The 20,758-nt window shown below is 45.8% G+C and overlaps 1 long non-coding RNA gene and 1 pseudogene across 1 annotated transcript; both read right to left on the bottom strand.

The window, feature by feature from the left end:
* Nucleotides 1-5,844: 5,844 nt before the first annotated feature.
* LOC132001423 (uncharacterized) lies at nucleotides 5,845-15,255 on the bottom strand. The gene is made up of 4 exons (XR_009399609.1): nucleotides 15,097-15,255; nucleotides 12,056-12,153; nucleotides 11,352-11,501; nucleotides 5,845-7,934 (listed from the first exon to the last, which is right to left on the bottom strand). It is a non-coding gene; the product is annotated as an uncharacterized LOC132001423 (long non-coding RNA).
* Nucleotides 14,839-15,022, bottom strand: LOC132002395 (U1 spliceosomal RNA; annotated as a pseudogene).
* Nucleotides 15,256-20,758: the final 5,503 nt, after the last annotated feature.

Raw genomic sequence — 20,758 nt, 5'->3', positions numbered from 1 at the left:
GGTAGTCGGAAGTGGGCAGGCGAGAGTAGGGCTGGAGGAGGAGTTGATTGACGGATATTCGGGCAAGTTCTTGTAGGCGACCCTGCAAGTACCGGAAAAGACAGGGAGCAACTGAGATTAGAAGGAGGATTATGCATACAGGTCCCGCCAGAGGGAGCAGCCAGGTCCTGCCAGAGGGAGCAGCCAGGTTACCCAGTTGTAGGGGTCCAGGCCCCAGGAGGATGTGTCTCGCCACTGTGCTTGGATCTGATCCCTGAGTTCTTTGATGCTGGAGGTAACTATATGATTGGTTAACAAAGTAACAACATTCTTCATTTAATAATAGGCAGGTCCCCCCTTTTTCAGCGGTCAGAAGGTCTAAGGCCCATCGGTTCTGTAGAGCTAAGGCTGCCAGGCTGGTGACTTGCGTCTGTAGGGCTGTGAGGGAGTCAGCAACCCGTTCCGTGTCATCATTCAGGGCTTGGGAGAGTTTGTAAGAAAAAAGTCTATGGAGGTTCCTATCCCCGCTGTTCCAGTTGCCACCCCTGTGGCTATTCCTGCCCCTGTTATGAATGGGAGGAAGGCAGCCCTTCCTCCATGGTGTTGGGGAAATAGGATGGACAGCAGCTGGGATTCAGAGTAGATGGTGGTAGAAGGAGATAGTAGGATGAATATACAGCCCAGGGAGTCGTTAGTGGTCAGGCAGTGATAGATTCCCTGAGGGCACAAGAGAAATATTCCCGAGGGAGTACAGTACAGGGGGGAGGAATTAGTGATATGGCAGCTGCGGTGGTAAGGGAGGACACATTAATAATAGGTATGTTTCCCCCGATGGGGCCCATATGGACCGTATTATTTGTGGCCCTGAAGTTGGGGAGTGGCCAGTCAATAGGGAGGGGTATCCCCAGGACGTAGAGTGAGGTAAGGTAGATAGGATAAAAGAGGCGGGGAAATGGCTGGAGGGCTATGATTTCTAAGAAAGGGCCGGCCTTATAGTAATTCAAATGGGTTTAAGCCGGAAGACCCACGGGGCATAGCCAGGAGTCTGGTGAGAGCCATAGGCAGAAGTGTAGGCCAGGAAAGATGGGTTTCTAGGGTAGGTTTGGTGAGTTGGGCTTTGAGCAGCCCGTTGGCCTTTTCTACCTTACCAATGACTGTGGGTGGTATGGGATGTGAAGTTTCAGGTTATGTTGAGGCTCTCAGCTACCTGTTGGGTTACACTGGAGATGAAGGTAGGTCCGTTGTCCGACTGGAGGGTCCGGGGCAATCCGAACCTCAGGATGATGCGCTCGATGAGTATTGTAGCCACTATGTCCGCTGTTTCCCGGGCCATGAGGTATGCTTCGATCCAGCTGTGAATGTATTTTATGGCGAGGCATGGGAGTGAAGTCCAGGTGTCAGTCTTCCCCCGGCTGATGACCTCGGAGCTGTTGGTTAGGCCCTGGATTCCTCTTTGTGAATTCACGGCAGAACAGGTTTTGCAAGCCCTGTGGACAACTTCGATTACCTTAGATAAGGAAGGATGATAGAACAATGGCTGAAGAAATTAGTGGAGAGCCTATGGGCCACTATGGAGGGATTGGTGGATGTCAGTAATCAAGGTGTGCACCAGATTGCCTGGCAGGGCAATCCTGTCCTGGATGTAGATCCACCCCTTATCTGGCAAGGGTATAGGCAGTAAAGTTGCAGGGTTTAAGCGGGGGGAGGTAGAGAGAGAGAGATGCGGGTTCTCTAGGAATAGCAGATGGAATAGCTGGAGACGAGGAGTCAGATGGGCCAGAGATGGGTGGCTAAGCAGGTCTGTGAGTCGGTGTGGAGAGTAGACCATGATGGGCTGCCCTAAGGTCATGTTGAGGGCCTTATAGGGGGGTACTTGATATCCCTTGGCCCCCAGAAAGTTAAGTAGGGTGGAGGTGTCTTGGGAGACCGAGAGGGAGGGGCTGCAGAGGAGGAGGTCATCCACATATGTAGTAGAGTACTGGCCTTAAGGACGCACTGCTGTTAAGTCTGTAGGCCTGGCCGACAATGTGAAGGCTGTCCCTGAACCCCTGGGGTAGAACAGTCCAAGTTAGTTGTCCAGAAGCATGCGTGTCAGGATCCTCCCAGGTGAAGGCAAAAAGAAAATAGGAATCAGGGTGCAAAGGGACGGTGAAAAAGGCGTCCTTTAGCTCCAGTACAGTCAAGTGAGAGGTGTTTGGGGGAACGCGAGACAGTAGGGTTAGGAACGACTGGGTGGAGGGGGACCACGACCTCGTTGATAAGCCTAAGGTCTTGCACCAGTCGATAAGCCCCTGAGGGCTTGCATACTGGGAGGATGGGGTGTTACAGGGAGAACTGATGGGGATCAGGAGTCCCTGACGTTTAAGCCATTCTATGATAGGTTTCAGGCCCCGGCGGTGGGCTAAGGAAATAGGAAACTGAGCTCGAGAGGGAAACTTAAGAGTTATCCTTAAGCTGTACTTTAACCGGGGTAAGGTGGGAAGCAATGATGGGTTCTGAGGTGTCCCACACCTGAGGGTCTACAGTAGGTAGGTCATCTGGAGTGAGGGTCGAGGGAGTGGAGAGGTGTAGGATGAGACGGGTTGAGGTGGATAGAGGGGAGGAAGGTGAGAGACAGATAGTTGCCCTCAGTTTCTGGAGAATATCCCTACCCAGTAGAGGGACCGGACAGGAAGGAATGACTAGGAACGAGTGGGAGAAAGGGAACCCATCCAGGCTACAGGTAAGGGGAAGGGTCACCCTAGGATTGGAGGAGGTCCCATCGATCCCCATAACAGTAATTGGTGAGGTTCAAGTAAGTCCCGAGTAGGAAGGCAGAACAGAGTAGGTAGCCCCCGTGTCCAGCAAAAAAGAGATGGACTTACCCGCTACCTGGAGCGTAACCCTGGGCTTGGCCTGGGTGAGAGGGGTGGCCGAGTCTGGGCTTCGTCAGTCGTCCTCCAATCCAAGCAGTTGAAAGGCCGGATTTACTGTCTCGGGGGGTTCCCCACGTTGAGGCGCCGAAGATACCCCGAGGTTAGGGCAGTCGGATTTCCAGTGGCCCATCAAATGGCATTGAGGGCAAGGCCGAGTTGGCGGCTTTGGATTGGGGCACTGGCGAGCCCAGTGTCCCTTGGCCCCGCATTTGAAACAGGCCCCCGGGGGGGTGCGGTTGGTTGCCCCTCTCTGCTGGCTCCCGGAGCCGGCCGGCCGCAGGGCTGCTACCAAGGCTTGGGTCTGCAACTGAACCTTTTGCTGGAGTCTGGCTTGTCGTTTAAGCTCAGCCGCCGCCTCATGGGAATTAAAGACCTTAAATGCCATTTTCACCAAGTCAGAAATGGGGGTCTGAGGGTCCTCCTCAGCCTTCTTTAACTTTCTCTGTATATCCGGTGCCGATTGAGAGATAAAATGAGTAGCCAGTACCGTGGCCCCCGCAGGAGAGGCAGGGTCCAAGCGAGTGTACTGGGTTAAAGGTTAGGTCAACTGGTTAAGAAACATGGTGGGGTTGTCGTAGGGGCCTGGACAATCTCCCTAATCTTGTCGTAATTAACGGCCTTATTAGAGGCTGACCACATGCCTGCTATGAGACACTGGACCATGCGGTTGCGGCACCAGTGGCCATCTTGGCCATCCTGATAATCCCAACCTGATTCTACAGCTGGGACCGCCTGGGCTCCAGCATCAGTGAGCTGGACCTGATCCGCGTGCTCCTGGGCAGCAGCCTGGATGCGTTCCCTCTCCTCTATGGTGAGGGTGGTGGTCTGGACCACATGTAAATCATGCCAGGTGAGGGCCAGATATTGGAATTCTTTAATATAGTTATCAGAACTGGCCGAAAAGGAGCCCAAACGTTTCTCAATTTGGGAAAGGTCCTGTAGAGAGAAGGGCGCATGAACTCAAACTTCCTCAACTCCAGCAACCTCCCTTGGGGGTCAGACTAACTCAGCGGGGGGCTTTCGAGCCCTAGTGCGGCTGGAGCCACACAGACACATTCACGCAGAAGGGGCGACCTTCTGCCCTGAGCGAGCAGGGCATCCCCAGTTGCCCAGTTTCACGGTCATATATCGTCGTTCTCCCCAAAGACCTGTTGCCAGTATATGTATTTCTTAAGGCCATATCTAAATGTTCTTGGCAACTAGTAAAATCCTCCAGGGGTTACAGTTTGAAGTAACAAATTGTTCCGAGGGGCAGCAGCAATCCATGGCCAAACCCTACAATCAGTTTACTGGTTCCAGCTTATTCTTTCTCCTACTGTATGTAAACCTCACTCCCATCTTCCTTCATATGCCAAAGGGGGAAAAAAAATCCACTCTCCTATTGCCACTTTGCAGCCTTATGCTTGACAAATCAGCCTAATAAATGGAGATCTCCATAACTCTTCCTTCTTTTTTTTTAAGATTTTATTTATTTGACAGAGATCACAAGTAGGCAGAGAGGCAGGCAGAGAGAGGAGGAAGCAGGCTCCCCACTAAGCAGAGAGCCCAATGTGGGGCTTGATCCCAGGACCCTGGGATCATGAACCAAGCCGAAGGCAGAGGCTTTAACCCACTGAGCCACCCAAGCGCCCCTCCATAACTCTTCCTATAAATTAAGCAGAAATTTAAATAACACATTATTTTTCATGATCAGCAATAATCAAAAGGCCTTGAAAGTGAACTAATTTTACTTCAAGAAAAAATCTAGAGGAAATGTTAAGTATTGTAGACATTGTGCCTCTCCATTATCTTTGCAGAAAACTGAGTGTTTATTCTCTTCAGAAGGTACAAAAGAGTATCTTTAGCCACATGATCAACCAGGATATGTAAGGACATGGATACAATACTAAAGTGAGAGGGGCAAAGTACAGCATACTTTGATCTGTGTGATTATATAAGCATATGCATATTTTGAAATTTATTGAGCTGTGCACACACACACACAAAATACAAAGTTGGCAAACTTAAGGGTACCTGGGTGGTTCAGTTAGTTAAGGGTCTGACTCTTGATTTCAGCTCAGGTCATGATCTCAGGTTTATAAGATTGGACTCTGCCCTGGGCATGGCATCTGCTTAAGATTCTGTCTCTCCCTTTGCCCCTCCTCATTTGTTCTCTCTCTTTAAAGAGGAGGAGGTGGCTCAGTTGGTTAAGCGACCACAGTCAGCTCAAGTCATGATCCTGGTGTCCCTGGCTGGAGCCCCTCATCAGGTTCGCCACTCAGCATGGAGTCTGCTTCTTCCTCTGCCCTTCACCCTGCTCTGGCTCTCACTCTCTCAACTAAATAAAAATCTTAAAAAAAAAAAAAGTTGGCAAACTACCTAATTTGTAAGACTTTATATAAGCTCTTCTAAGCAAAACAGTGAGCCGTAAGCATATGGAAGGTAATACAGATACATGGAACTGAGTTGAGAGGCCTGAAATAGACTTACACCTATGATTATGGGTAGACTCATTCATATGTTCAGCTGGTTTTCAATAAAGACCTAAACCAATTCAATGTGTATAGGAATGTTATTGAAACCAGTGGTGTTGGGCGCCTGGGTGGCTCAGTGGGTTGAGCCTCTGCCTTCAGTTGGGGTCATGATCTCAGGGTCCTGGAATTGAGTCCCGCATGGGGCTCTCTGCTCGGCAGGGAGCCTGCTTCCTCCTCTCTCTCTCTCTCTATCTCTCTCTCTCTGCCTATTTGTGATCTCTCTCTGTCAAAAAAATAAATAAAATCTTAAAAAAAAAGAAAAGAAAAGAAAAGAAATCAATGGTGCTGGAAGAAACTCTATTCCTGCCTCACAAAAGTTAATTTTTTGTAACTCAAAACATTAAGTTTTTAGAAGAAAACATATGCAAATATTTTTGTGAACTGGGTAGGCAAATAATCCTAGCACAGGGCACACGAAAAAAATCATAAGAGAAAGCAATAGTAAATCAGACTTTATTGGCATTTTAAAAAATCTACTGAAAAATAAACCACTATGAAAGGAAAAAAGCAAGCCATAGACTGAGACTAAATATCCAAAAAACATAACTGATCAAGTGTTGTCTGTGTCCAGAATATATTATGACCACCTGATTTTTTAAAAAATCAAGTAATGCATCTTTTAATATATGGGTGAAGGAACTGAACAGACGCTTTAAAGATATAATAGTCAATAAACACGTAAGAGTGCTCAGTATCATCAGTTGTCAAGAAAATGGAAATTAATACCACATTGAGATATCACTACACTCAGTAGAAGAAATAAAATTAAGTCTGAAAACACCAAATCTTGGTAGAGAGTGGAACAATGTGAAAAAAAATCATTCATGACATTTGTTAAAAACAATATGTCATAAAGCTGCCTTTCTTCCAACAAGGGATGGAATGTATGTGTGTGTGTGTGTGTGTGTGTGTGTGTGTGTGTACAAACACACACACACTGTGGGAATGTATAGCCTAAAGCAGGAATAGAGAGAGGGTTACTGAATGAAAATTTACTAAGAGGGAAGAAACATCGGAAGTAAGGGAGAATGTGGCTAAATCAATGCAAGGGACTCTTGCTGCAGGCTGGCCAAAAATGATCAGACACCACCCTGGAGGATGGTGGAGGATGAGGAACCTCATCCCAAGTATCAGGGGAGGGGGAATTCTGGTTAACAGGACTTGGCAGCTTCTTGCTAAAACTGGACACACAAAGACAAACCTAGAAGCTTGAAAATTAGGGCTTACTTGAGAAGATAGTTTAGAAGCCTTGACAGAGTCTGCTTAAAGAAGAATTTTTTTCAACAACCAAAGCCCTCATACATTGTTGGCATGACCATAAAATGGTACAACCACTTTGGGAAACATTTTGGCAGTTTCTTATAAAATTAAACATTCCTTATAAAATTAAATACCCCTCCCCTTTTGATTCCATCAAATATCCTCTCTTAGGTTGTCGGGGACTGCCTCCGGCCGGGAAACTCCCCGCCATTACAAGAAGGTGCTAGGCTCACTGCTAGCAAAGTACGCTGCAAGTATACAATGAACTTTCTGGTGAAGCCCGCCTAAAGGAGGACATAGTTATTGGCTGTATCAAATTTAACAGCATAGTAACAGGACTCTCATTGGCTCTCCCCATTGCTTGACCCCTTATTGGTCACCCTGCTGTATATAAGCTAAGGAAGTTGATTAAATAAACGGAAATGAAGCATTAACACCATACCAGGCTCATTGTCGTCCTTGCCGGCCGAGGGCGACATTAGGTGTCTGTCCAAGAGAAATTTTAAATAGAATATGTCTATAGAAACACTTATAATACGAATGCTCAGAGCAGCTTTATTCGCAACAGCTCAAATTGGAAACAACCCAAATAGCCATTATTATGAGAATGGTAAATTTTTAAATATCTATGCGATGGAATCCTACTCAGCAATAAAAAGGAATGAAAATCTGATATACTCAGTAACATGGATAAAATTCGAAGACGTTATACAGGGAAGAGTAAGTAGACATAAGCATACATACTCTGTATGTATGATCCCATTTACAGGAATTTCTAGAAAGAGCAAAACTAATTTAAGGTGAAATAAATAAGGATCGTGGCTGTCAAAAGATTCGGAAGATAATGACAATATTCATGATTCTGTTGCTTTTAACGTGAGTGATCCAGTAATTCCTAAATCCAAGCACAATGACAACAGAATTAAGTAGACCGCTCTTAGTCCCATTTTACAGAACAAAGAATGAGATAATTGAAGCGTATTTATCCAAAGCCATACAAGGGCAAAACCATTTTTTTAACTGAAGTATAATTAGTGTTATTAGTTTTGGGTGTGCAGTGTGATGATTCAAATTTTCTATACATTACTCTGTGCTTATCACAGTACGTGTACTCTTAATCCCATGTACCTATTTCACTCATATATATATCCCCCCGCCACCAGGGACAGAACCATCTTTACAACCATGAGCTCGTCCTCTGGAGCATACATTAGTTGGGTCAGCCTTCTCAGACCTCAGGGTATCCGAGTTCTTCAGCTGTAGGGATCTGAAGAAAAAAGAAAGGGGAGCGCAAATGAGGGAGAGATAGAATCATAAATGCTTTCATCCCCCTCCTGTGTTCCTCCCTCCCTCCTGCTTTTTTTTCCACCCCTGCACCGGCTCTGACCCTTCCCCACTTCCGTGCCCCCCCCCCCCCCCCCCCCCCCCGCACAAGCCTCCTGGGAGGTCTCATTGCGTTTTGCCTCCGCTCCCCCCCCCACCCTCTCTCCCCTAGGTGAGGTTTCCTTTCCGCCTACTCCAACGGGTACGCGACTTTGCAGGGCTGGGAGTGGGGCACTTAGGCGCTGAGGGGGCTTCATACAAAGAACTTTCTACTTTGAAAAACTTCCTTATTTCCCTTCTCAGGGCTCTTCGTGGGACTAGAAGCTAAATAGCAATGTATTCAACAGGTCTTGACAGTGCTTCCTGGTGAATTGCAGACTCTGTTCTCTGAGGGGAGACCCCGTGACCCCGGCCTTCCTGGAGTTGGGTGTTAGAGGAAACCAAACACACCGTTCCCGTAGGGCTCTGGAGGAAAGGCAGGCAAACTTTCATTCTCGGGTGAAGGTGGACCAGTGGAAAAAGCCACCAAGGGAGCACAACAGGCCTTCAGTTTCCCGCAGACCCCACGGAGCACCTGGTGCGGGGAACTGCGGCCTCGGAGTCTTTGCAGGTGCCTGGCAATGAGGCCGGTAAGGAGCAAGGTAGGCAAGGCCGTTCCGCTGCCCTTTTAGTTTCCGGATCACCCAGCACACCCAGTTTCAAATGAGACAGACAACGTGATTCATCTCTGTTCTGCGAAGCCTTAGAAACTGCGGTTTTCCCGCAGAATGGGCACAGTACATCTCGGGGTGGGAGTTCCAACTGCTTATGGAATCAAAAGCACCATACTGTCAAGTCTCTGTGGTGCAATCGGTTAGCGAGTTCAGCTGTTAAAAGGTTGGAGGTTCGAACCCACCCAGGGACGGAATGAGTGACTTTTAACTCATTTTCGTGTCTTTCCTGCTGTTTATCACCTGCACATCTCCTCATATAAAATCTGTTACTTGATTCTGGGTCCTATTCGCCTCGTATCAGCTAAGTCTTAATTAAGACCCACCGGCCCACTCCACCTCCCCAACCTGATTCTCTTAATAAAAGAGTATCTATTAATCTATCAGCTTTATACCCCTCAACCTGAACTCCTTAGACAGAAGAACCCAGGATCTGGTGGGGTACAATTTTTTATTCTGCCCTTAGAAGACTGGATGAATAACTTAGACTTTGGTGACTCAATTTTTTTTTTTTTTTGGATGACTCAATTTTTTTAAAGTCTAAATTTGTTTGCATTCATTGTTCAAAATTGCTTACTTTGGGAGGATTGTTCTTAAGGGTGCAAGGCTATTATTTTTTAGAGCAGTTTTAGGTTCACAGCGAATTGAGGGGAAGGTACAGAGATTTCCCACATACTTCCTGCCCTCTACAGCCACATGAATAGCCTCCCTCATTGTTAACATCCCCCACTGGAGTGCTGCATTTGTTACAACTGATGAACCTACATTAATACATCATAATCACCCAAAGGCCATAGTTTTACCTTGTGGGCTCACTCTTGGCAGTCTACATTCTTTGGGTTTGGACAAATAGTAACTATACACCATTTTCACTCCCCTAAAAATCCTCTGTGCCCCCTTTCTGGCAACCACTGATCCTTTTCCTGTTTCCACAGTTTTGCCTTTTCCAGAATGTCCTATAGTTGGAATCATACCATGTAGCCTTTTCAGTAATATGTATTTAAGATTCTTTGATGTCTTTTCAAGGGCAGTTCATTTCTTGTAAGTGTTGAGTACGATTACTTCAGTTTATCCCTTCACCTCCTAAAGGACACCTTCGTTGCTTCTAAGTTTTGGCAACTGTGAGTAAAGCTGCTATAGGCATGGGTGGGCAGGTTTTTGTGTGGGCTAAACTTTCAACTCCTCTGGCTAATAGCAGGGAGCCTGACTACTGGCACATATATTAAGAAAATATTTTTAGTTTTGTAAGAAATTGCAAACTGTGTTCCAAAGTTGCTGTGCCATTTTGCATTCCCACCAGCAGTAAACCACTGTTCCTGTCGCTCCACATCTTCAACATTTCTGTGTTGATGTGCCTCAGTTTTTTTCGTATGTGTCATGAGGCCAACAATGGTAATCTGTCCCCAGGAAGTGCCTGGACTTGGTTAACTGCTTCATCAATAATGTCCTGATCAGTGGAACCCTCATCATAATTATCCTCTGTATTTCTTTTGACAGAGGCATTTCTTCCATAGTATGTATACTGTTTATTTAACCTCTTTCATATTGCATTTGCATTTAAGTCAGTTATATGATTTTATGATTCTGAATAGGCTGCAGCCATCATGCTCACACACATGTCTTTGGCCACCTGTGCAGGTATTCCTATAGTTTACAGAACTGGAAGTGCTACTATATTATAATATTCATAGGCTCCTAATTATAGGAAATCCTGCAACTTTGCCTTCCACAGAAGCAATAACCAAATTGTATTTCCATTTATTTCCCAACCTGTCCATGTCCCTTTCTTTGTTTCCATGCCAAGACAACAATCTTTCTGAACCTCTTAAGATATTCTGAAAAGGGAAATGGTGCCCTCCTGACTTAACTAAGGGCAGGTACAACACAGGGTCTTTGTGAACATTACACAGAGACATTCTGCTGCATATGTTGGACAGCTAACCTTTCAGGATGCAGTCATTGAAGACAGAGTCCTCTAATCACTGCCATTGTTTTCTGTAGTCAGCTGAGTCTAGGGCGGACTGCTCAGAGTGATGGCTTTGCCTCCTGCCAAGTAGCTTATCTAAGAGGAGAAAAATCCCTCTGGCTCCAGACTCCAGATGGTTTTTTCTCTCTGGGGGTGCCTGGCTGGCTCAGCTGGAGGAATCTGCTACTCTTCATCTCGGGATTGTGAGCCCCATGTTGGCTGTAGAGGTTGCTTAAATAAAACTTTAAATAAAAAGATAAATGTTCGTTTTGCTTTTATTTGATGGAAACAATCTCTCATGCCTGCCTTCCTTGCTATGCAATGGTGAGCTGGCATACTTTAACTACAGTATTCCTTGACAGTTTTCTTTTTGCTATGTCCATAAAAATTAGCCCATCTGAGACATCTCACCGGAGCAAATAGAATCTTGCCCTTGACCAGCTCCTGCATACCTGGACCATTGGTGCTGTTGGCTCAGTCTTCTGTTAAATCTCATATGAGGAGAAAGTGAGCTCTTTGCCTTTTATATACTAAGTGGGGTGACTGGAAAACTTTTTCTCTCTCATTGTGCATCATTGTTTTCTCCTATCTGCAGGCATCAGTGTGTGATTGTGGTTTAATTTTATGAAATAAATTCCAGGAGCTAGTCTCTGATCCGTAATTGGTTGATTGGGGATCTACTCACTGTCAGGTCAGAGATGACAACTAAGCTGGCCTGTGAGTCTTGTTGATTGTTGTCCCGAGGATTCTGGTCAGTACTTCTAGGTATTTGATACTGCAGCAACAAGAAGCTTATCTTCCCAGTATCTGGTATGAACCCAATACTTATCAACACCTGCAAAAGTGGAATGTCTATGATAAGAATGACCTTAATACACAGTGATCTCCCTGTAGGAACTCTTGGCTTTAATAACTACTATATCTAAAAGGGATCTTAGCACAAGAAGAAAACAAAATTTTTAACATGCAAGGGGCAACCTTCTTTGATTAGTATATACAAGTTTCTAAATAGTTGAGGAAAAAAATGTTAATTTCTATTAAGGATTCTATTTTAAATTAGAACACAAAGTAAAGGAAAAACATAACATACAAGCAATTAAATCAACAACATGTGCTTTTCTGACAAGATTTATTACTCTCCATAGTGGTAAGCAAGTTTGGTTTGATAAGAATGGATGAAAAGCAATGACTTCATGTGCAGATATATACACTGGGAAAGAGAATGTCCTGTTAGACTCAAAAGGGTATCACAGAAACTACTGATTTTCAGCAATGAAGGGGTCCTTCAGGGACCTCCTGTTGTTTAATCATTTCCTTTTGTGTCCTTCACTAGCAAGACTTGTTCATAGATAGGTCTCCTTTGTTTCCACATTAAATGACGTTACTTACCACAATTAGTTCCTTTAGAATGCCTATTACTCTGGTGGAATTCTTCCTTTTAATAAATATGTTTTCTTAGAAACAAATCAGTATTTTTTTCTCTTCCTCTGCAGGGAAAAGACAATTAGGTCTCTAAAAATTTAATAAGAGGGGGGTGCATGGGTGGCTCAATGGTTTAAGCCTCTCTACCTCTGCCTCGGGCTTCTCTTCGGCTTGGGTCATGATCTCAGGGTCCTGGGATCGAGCCTGTATCAGGCTCTCTGCTGGGTGGGGAGTCTGCTTCTCTCTCTCTGCCTACTTGTGATCGCTCTCTATCATATAAATAAATAAATAAATAAAACCTTTAAAAATTTTGATCAGAGTAGTAATAATTATATATATAAAACTAAGAAATTAAGACTATCTGGAAAAATTATGTACGTTATAAGTATGATATTTAGTTTAATCATTTTAAAGTAGGCTCCGCCACCACCCCCCACCCAATATGGGGCTTGAACTCACCACCCGGAAATCAAGAGTTGCATACTCTGCCACCTGAGCCAGCCAGGCACCCCTAAATGTGGTATTTCCTAAAGAAAGATTTTGTTCCTGAATTTGCAACACGGAAAAAAAACAAATTTAATTCACGACCCTGACTGCGTGGTACCAAAAAAAGAGAGAGAAAGAGAAATGGAAGTTGATAATGGAGAGGAGTATTAGTATTTTTTTTTTTAAAAGATGTTATTTAGTGGACAGAGACACAGCGAGAGAGGGACCCAAGCAGGGCGAGTGGGAGAGGGAGAAACAGGCTTTTGGCTGAGCAGGGAGCCCCATGTGGGACTCAGTCCCTGAACCGAAGGCAGACACTTAACAACTGTGCCACCCAGGTGCCAGAATTAGTATTTTTAAGTAATTTAAATATGTGACATATAAAGGTCATGGAAGAAGTTTAGGTCATGTTGTATTTTTTTATTAACACAGATGACTCCTTAGAAAAATTAGAATGGGTGGTGCCTGGGTGGCTCAGTGAGTCAAAGCCTCTGCCTTCAACGCAGGTCATGATCCCAGAGTTCTGCGATTTAGCCCTGCATCGCATTGGGCTTTCGGCTCAGCAGGAAGCCTGCTTCCCCCTTCTCTCTCTGCCTGCTGCTCTGCCTACCAATGCTCTCTCTCTCTCCATCAAATAAAGAATAAAATCTTTTTTTTTTTTAAGTTACAGATTTCCTTTCAGATTTGGTTTAAGATTTATTTTGCCGCTTCCTGACTGCTCACGGGAGAAGAATGAGGCACAAACAAGTCAGTTGCCAGAGAGGGAGCAGGTGACGACAGCTGAAAGGACTATCGCCCCAAACCACAACTCCGTCCCCTATTTATTAGATACAACCTAACAACCAACAAAGAAGACAACCGTTATTTATGAGTCCTAGGTCTTGTAGGTAAACAAGGAATGTTGAGTCAGACTTGATCCCAAGTCTTACAAGTAAACAAGAAGAGTACTAACTAGGGTGTGCCTAGTCAGCTTGCAATTTGTAGGAGAGCAGGAGCACTTAAAGGGATTACCTTAACAGCGGGCTTTCTCTGGGGCAGAGGAGACAACGGAAAAGGGAAGCAGGCGGGTTCCGCCCTGAGCAAGCCCGGCATCAACAGCTTTAAGGACGCGAATCACATCCTCCCCACCAGAGGACCGTTGCCAGTGCCAACTCTTGTGGGGGTCCGCCACCTGTAAAACGCGGCGGCTGCCCCCACTAAATGCTACACCGCGAGGGCCTCCGCCAATCGACCTCTCTTTGCACGGGTTGTCCGGTTGTGTTGCCGCTGCTCACTCACTGGAGGGTGCTGTGGTTCTGAGGTCGATAGTGCACTGGCCTGTTTTTGAAGCAAGGCCTTGAATCCTTATTCCGCTTTTACCAAGCCAGTCGGCTGAGCTAATGTATTAACTCTGAGATACTTCCAGCCCAGGAGATTACAGTCATTCTGACCACAGAAAGTGTTAATTCGGGGCGCCTGGGTGGTTCAGTGGGTTAAAGCCTCTGCCTTCGGCTCAGGTCATGATCACAGAGTCCAGCCCCACATCGGGCTCTCGGCTCAGCGGAGAACCTGCTTCCTCCTCTCTCTCTCTGCCTGCCTCTCTGCCTACTTGTGATCTCTGTCAAATAAATAGATAAAATCTTAAAAAAAAAAAAAAAGCATAACTTCACTGTGGGGGGGGGGGCGGGGCACAGCCGCTGAACAATGATCCCTGGTGTAACTTGAATAAAATCCATTTTCATCTCCTCAGTGTTGAGCCCCAAATAACGACCTGTCAATGATAATAGGTAAAGTGCTTGGGTCCCAGGCCTAACCTACAAATTTAAAATGTGCTACCCAACAGATACCAAATTGCCCTCATTTGCCATGTGAGAACACTGAGATACGGAGAGGATGCAGTCAAGTTTGGATACTTGAGTGGGCGGGATTTGAAAGCAAGAATTTGAGCTGAGGATATGGCCAGGCTCCAGAAGATAGGTTCAGAACCACTAATACTTCCCTTGTTTTAAAAAATGGTGGAAATGCTAGAGAAGAAACTGTGTACTCGTCGAAAAAACACCTATGAAGAAATTCCTGCAACAGGTATGACACTATACTAAAAATTCTCTTATGCTTTACAAACACTCTCCAGCCCTTAATGCACCAGTTACTCTCTTGCAAGCTCTCTCGATCTTAAACTTCTCTCCCCCAAACAAAAGAGCATCTTTTTCATGTGTTTCCAAAAAATACTCCACATCATAAGACACCAGAAAACACATAAACACATTCATCCAGTCTTAAGCCATATGGAACAAGCAAAAAAAAAACAAAAAACACGCAGTCCCCCACTACTACAAATTATGCATTCGAGTAGTTTTCGACATTTGAAGAAATCGCAGAGATCAGAACATCCCCCCGAGTGCAGTGGATAAGCCTCATCCTAGAAAAACCACCTTCATGACCACAGTATTTCCTCTGCCCGGTAACCAGGATTTCCAGACCCTCCGCCCCACACCAGCTGCACACGCCTTGCACTCTTCACACACGACCACTTCGCTCCTCACCACTCTTGAGCCCCCCGACGCCTTCCACGCACGCAGCACCATGAACCTCCGTCAACCGCCCGCACTGCTTCCCGTAGCCCCGGAGATCCCATTGTTATTTAGGCGGCAGCAGTCGAACCATCAGCCCCGTAGCTATATTTACATAAGACACGCCCTCCGAGTGACGTCACAAGAACCCTGACCTCCGGCCTACCTCCTCCCTTCCACCCACCCCTCCCCGGCCCTCTGGTCTGGTCTTTCCTTCCCAGCCCCACCCGCGGCGGCGACGGGCGTGGGTTCTGAACCTCTGCTCGCCTGTAGGGAACCTGACAGGCTGTTCCTGTCTCTGTACCTTTCTTCAAATAATGCCTTTCAGTGTGTAAAACAACAAAGGAAAGGGGTTCCTTTCAGATCCAGTCAGCTTTCTGATTGCAGCACTGTGTGTACATCTATTAAAATTCTCGAGGCATCACAACTGGTGGCGAAATTTAGTCCATTCTTTCTTTTTTTTTTAAGATTTTATTTATTTGACAGAGATCCCAAGTAGGCAGAAAGGCAGTAGAGAGAGGAGGAAGCAGGCTCCCTGCTGAGCAGAGAGCCCGATGCGGGGTTCAATCCCAGGACCCTGGGATCATGACCTGAGCCGAAGGCAGAGGCTTTAACCCACTGAGCCACCCAGGGGCCCCAGAAATCTAGTCCATTCTTGAAATTTCAGTTTCATTTATGGAACATCTCATTCATTTTCCTTTCTAACCCTTCGATATGGGAAAGTTTTCAATTTTTTTTTTTTTTTTCTTCTAGTCCTTTTCCGGAACACACGTTATTCTGAAAGCAGAAAGAGTTAAGGGTCCTCAGTCAAAGCCTAGACGTAGCTTTGGGGACTCAGGGTAAGTCATTTTTGGCCCGATTGTTTTCCATGATCTCTGATGCCCTACCTTGCTACTCGCCTGAGCACACTTGTCTAGGAACTTCCCAGGTGGTGTCCGAATTACAAAGCAAGGGAATTCAAGAGCATGCAAAAGCTAACAGTCTCTACCAGGCTAGGAATTAGCCTCACCCTATCAGAGACAATAAATCAATGCTAAAACTCCCAGTACCTTTTCCAAAAGTAAACAAGACCCTATATTCCTTACCAGAGATAAGGAGCCCTAGACCCCACCCAGCATGCCCAGAGCCCCTCTCCTCCCTGGCCAACTACCGGCTGCTTCTTCAAAGTATTATTCTCGGCCCTAGGAGGAGCACCAGCTTCATTAACATAACATTAGACGCACCTTAGAGGCCGGTTTTCTAAGTGCCATGCAACATTCTGTCTGCCTTTACAGGCTATGACCAAATCCCCTTTTTCTGAGAATTCATCCTAACCCTAGGTAAAAAGAACCTGCTGACCCCTACCTGGGGAGCCGCAGCTTTAGAATTTATTCCCCCTCCCCTTCCCCATGATGTCCTTATTTGCAGCAAAGTTTCCTTTGTGCGGCAACTCCACTTGGTGAAGTCTCTACCTGTCACTCACCAAGGAGGGAAGTCGTGTTAGTTTGGTTACAACTCAAGCTTGGACCTCCTGAACTCATCCCTCTTTTCCTGAATTAAATGTCTGGGGGTTTTTTTGCTTGTTTGCTTGTTTTTTAAGGATTTCATCTATTTATTTGACACAGAGAGAGAGAGAGAGAGATCACAAGAAGACAGAAAGGCAGACAAAGAAGGGGAAGCAGGCTCCCTCCCCCCTGAGCGGATAACCCGATGGTGGGATCATGACCTGAGCTGAAGGCAGAGTTTTAACCCACTGAGCCACCCAGGCGCCCCTAAATGTCTGTTTTTTACTTCCTTGCTTTTACTTTGGATTCTAGCAAGTGTTCTGGAGGTCAACCTCCCAATCTGATTGAACTTGTGAATGTCAAAGAAAGAATCAACGGAAGCTACAGAGAACTACAAAGTGGTAAGCGAGAGTGGCACTAGTGCCTTAAGTTGTTGTTTTTAATTACATCTCTCAGTTAAATTGACTTTGATCCAAAGAAGGGGCATTGTTAAAAAGAAAACTGCAGACCCAGAGCGGCTTCACTTAGATTAAAATGCCAAGTCAGTAGAGGAGGAGGACTTAATACCTAAACTAACTGAAGTTTCACACTGTCCCGTCAGGAATGTAATCTTGAACCAGTCAACATGGACTTTCCTGGTCAATACTAGGAAGTGGTTTTTTTTTTGTTTTGTTTTTAAGATTTTTATTTATTTGTTAGAGAGAGAGAGAGAGAGAGAGATACAGAGCGCAAGCACTGGCACACAGAGTGGCAGGCTAGAGGCAGAGGGAGAAGCAGGCTCCCTGCCGAGCAATGAGCCTGATATGGGACTCGATCCCAGGACGCTGGGATCATGACCCGAGCTGAAGGCAGCGGCTTAACCCCACTGAGCCACCTAGGTGCCCCCGTGAATTTTTAATAATAAAGCTAATTAGATTTTTAAATGTATTTGGTTGAATTTTTTATTTTTATTTTAACATTTACTTGACCGCAAAGAGAGGGAACATAAGCAGGGGGAGTGGGAGCCGCAGACTCCCCATGGAGCAGAGATCCGGACAGATGTGGGGCTCCATCCCTGGGACCTGGGAACATGACCTGAGCCAAAAGCAGACTCTTCATGACTGAGCCACCCAGATGCCTCTGAATTCGGTTTTTAAACAGGTATTAGGGTCAAGTTTGCCTCCTAGAATTAGTCAGGGAAAGTTCTGTCTTCTATTTTCTGAAAGATATTGTAGAGAACTGGTATTGTTTCCTTAAATGTTTGGTAGAATTCAGCAGTGAAACTAGGTCTGGTTTTGTTTTCAGAAGCTTATTGAGGCAATTAGGCCTTATTCCTCCTTGTGAGAGTCTGCGTAAATTGTGTCTTTCAAGGATCTGGTTCATTTCATCTAAGTTATCAAATCTGGGAGCAGTTGTTCCTTATAGTCCTTTACGGTAATTTAATGTCTGCACGATCGTACTAAGGGTCTTCCATTTCTGGTATTACTAATTTCTATCTTCTCTATTTCTCGTTTAGTTTGGCTAGAGGTTCATCAATTTTATTCATCATTCCAAACAAACTAGCTTTTGATTTCACTGATTTTTCTCTATTAATTTTGTTTCTAATTTTTATTGCTTTCTGCTCATTTTTATTTTCTTCTCATCTTACTTTGTTTTTTGAATTTCCCGAAGTGAAATCTTAGATTATTGATTTTTAGATCTTCTTTGCTAACACACACACTTCCACGAACGAACTACTCTTGCTACATCCCACACGTTTTTTAAAAAGGTTTTGAGAGAGGGGGAGAGCAAGCAAGCCAGTGTACACCTGTGGGGAGGAGTGGCAGAGGGGCTCGAGAGAGAAGCTCCATCCAAGGTCCTCAGGATCATGACCTGACCTGAACTGGAGGCAGACACGTAACTGAGCTACCCAGGTGCTCTCATCCCACACATTTTTTTTTAAGATTTTATTTGACAGAGAGAGAGCGCATGAGCGAGCGAGAGCACGCACAAGCAGGCAGAGCAGCAGGCAGAGAGAGAGGGGGAAGTAGGCTCCCCGCCCAGCAGAGAGCCTGACTCGGGGCTCAATCCCAGGACCCTGAGATCGTGACCTGAGCAGAAGGCAGAGGCTTTAACCCACCCAGGCGCCGCCCAGACATTTTTATAAGCAGTATTTTCATTTTCATTTAGCTCAAAATAATTTCTCAAGAATTTCCCATGTAGTATTCAAAGTGTGTTGTATAATCTCCAAATTGGGGTTCTCCAGCTGTTACTGATTTCCAGTTTTGTTCCATCGTGCATTGTATTTCTAGTTGGAAATCTTCAACTCCAATCACTACTGAATCTGTTTATTTCTCCTTACAGTTTCTATCAGTTTTTGCCTCATGTATTCTGTTCTTAGGCACTTATTCATCGAGTATTATTATACCCTCTGGATAACTGACCCCTTTATTATGTAACGCCACTTTTTATTCCTTGTAGTTTTTCTTGCTCTTAAGTATATTCTGTCTGAAATCAATATAACCACTCCAGTTTTCTTTTAATTAGTATCAGTATGGTATACTTTCGCTGTCTCTCTTAATTTACCTGTGTTTGTAAGTTGCTTTTTAAAATGTTTTGAGACAGAGAACGTGAGAGACAGAGATCAGGAGCAGCAATCTGGGTCAACTTGCAAATAACACTGCAACCCTTCACAGACAGGGCAGGCAGGCCCTTGTAACAGAGCATTTCCAATTCCCTCCACTGACGTTTGGAATGTTGCTGTTTGCTCACTTAATTTCTCCACAAGCTATAATCATCTAAGACACACACACACACACACACACACACACACACATTCTTTTTAAAAGATTTTATGAGAGAAGAGAGCGAGCACTCGAGCCTGAGCAGGATGGGGGCCAGAGGGAGCAGCAGACTCCCTCCTGAGCAGGGAGCCAGATGTAGGTAGGGCTTGATCCCAGGACTCTGATATCATGACCTGAGCCAAAGGCAGCCACTCAACCAGCTGAGCCACCCCAGCGCCCAATATAATTATCTAATATAGAAATGGTACATACGAAATAGGGCCCAAGCAGGCCCTGAAGGTACAAGGAAGTTACATGAAGAAGGGGCACAAATGCCCATGGTCCCCATTCCTGCTACACAACCCCTCTCACGGCCTGCACCGTGAGAAGCCTTATGGGGCATTCCCTACAACTCACATAGAAAGAGAAGACTGGAGCCCCATTTGCATATGGTTCTGCCTGATATGCAGGCACTGCCCAAAGGGGGACAGCCTTAGTATGACAGCTCTTTCTGGGACAGCCCTGAAGGACAGTGGTGAAGGGCAACCCTTCCAGTGAGTGGAACTCCGAGTAGTATACCTGGTGTTTCATCTTACTCAGACGAGACATGTTGATCATGTTGACTGGTGACAAGGGAGCCCCGGGAAGAAGTACGTGGATAGACTTCTCAGAATGAGCGCAGACACGAGGATGTGAATAATTGTGTGGGTAAGAGGACCTGTTCTGTGGATACCAGTCTGCTTATTTCTCTAGTCACCCACTCTGGCATCACCCAATGGGCTCCTGAGCAAAGTGGTTATGGTGACAAGGATGGAGGTTATGGGCAGGTTCAGCAACATGGACCTCTACTCACCAAGGCTGGCCTGTCTACAGCTACTGCTGAGTGCCCAGTCTGCCAGGAGCACAGACCAGTCACCAAGACAGCACCATTCCCTGGTCAAATACGGACAACTCCCTAGCGGCAGATCCGTGACATCGGGCCACTTCCATCATAGATGGCACAGTCTTTCTTCTCACTGGAACACTCTGAGCACAGGTTTACCTTCCCTGCCCACAACGCTTCTACCAAAACACTGTCCATGCACTTGCAGAATGCCTTATCCACCCCTACAGCATGCCACACAGCATTATTTCTGGTTATGAACTGGATTTTGCCTCCCCAGCCACCAAACTCAGAGGTGTGTGCCTGACTCCCAATGTGCCTGCTTGGAGACAGGGCCTTTAAGGAGGTAACTCAGGTTATGAGGTCCAGTGGGGCCCTTAATCCAATGGGACTGGTGTCCTTCTAAGAAGTGGAAGAGGCATCCGAGCTAGCAGGTGTCGGAGGCAGGCCCTGGCCAGGGCGGCCTCCACCATTAAAAGATGGCGCCTGGCTAGTTGCCAGGTTAGGAGTGCCTCGTGAGACTAAGC

The sequence above is a fragment of the Mustela nigripes genome, chromosome 14, assembly GCF_022355385.1.
Source record: "Mustela nigripes isolate SB6536 chromosome 14, MUSNIG.SB6536, whole genome shotgun sequence".
Taxonomy (NCBI): Eukaryota; Metazoa; Chordata; class Mammalia; order Carnivora; family Mustelidae; genus Mustela; species Mustela nigripes.
Note: the sequence above shows the minus strand (reverse complement) of the source record. Positions and strands in the feature narration are given on the sequence as shown.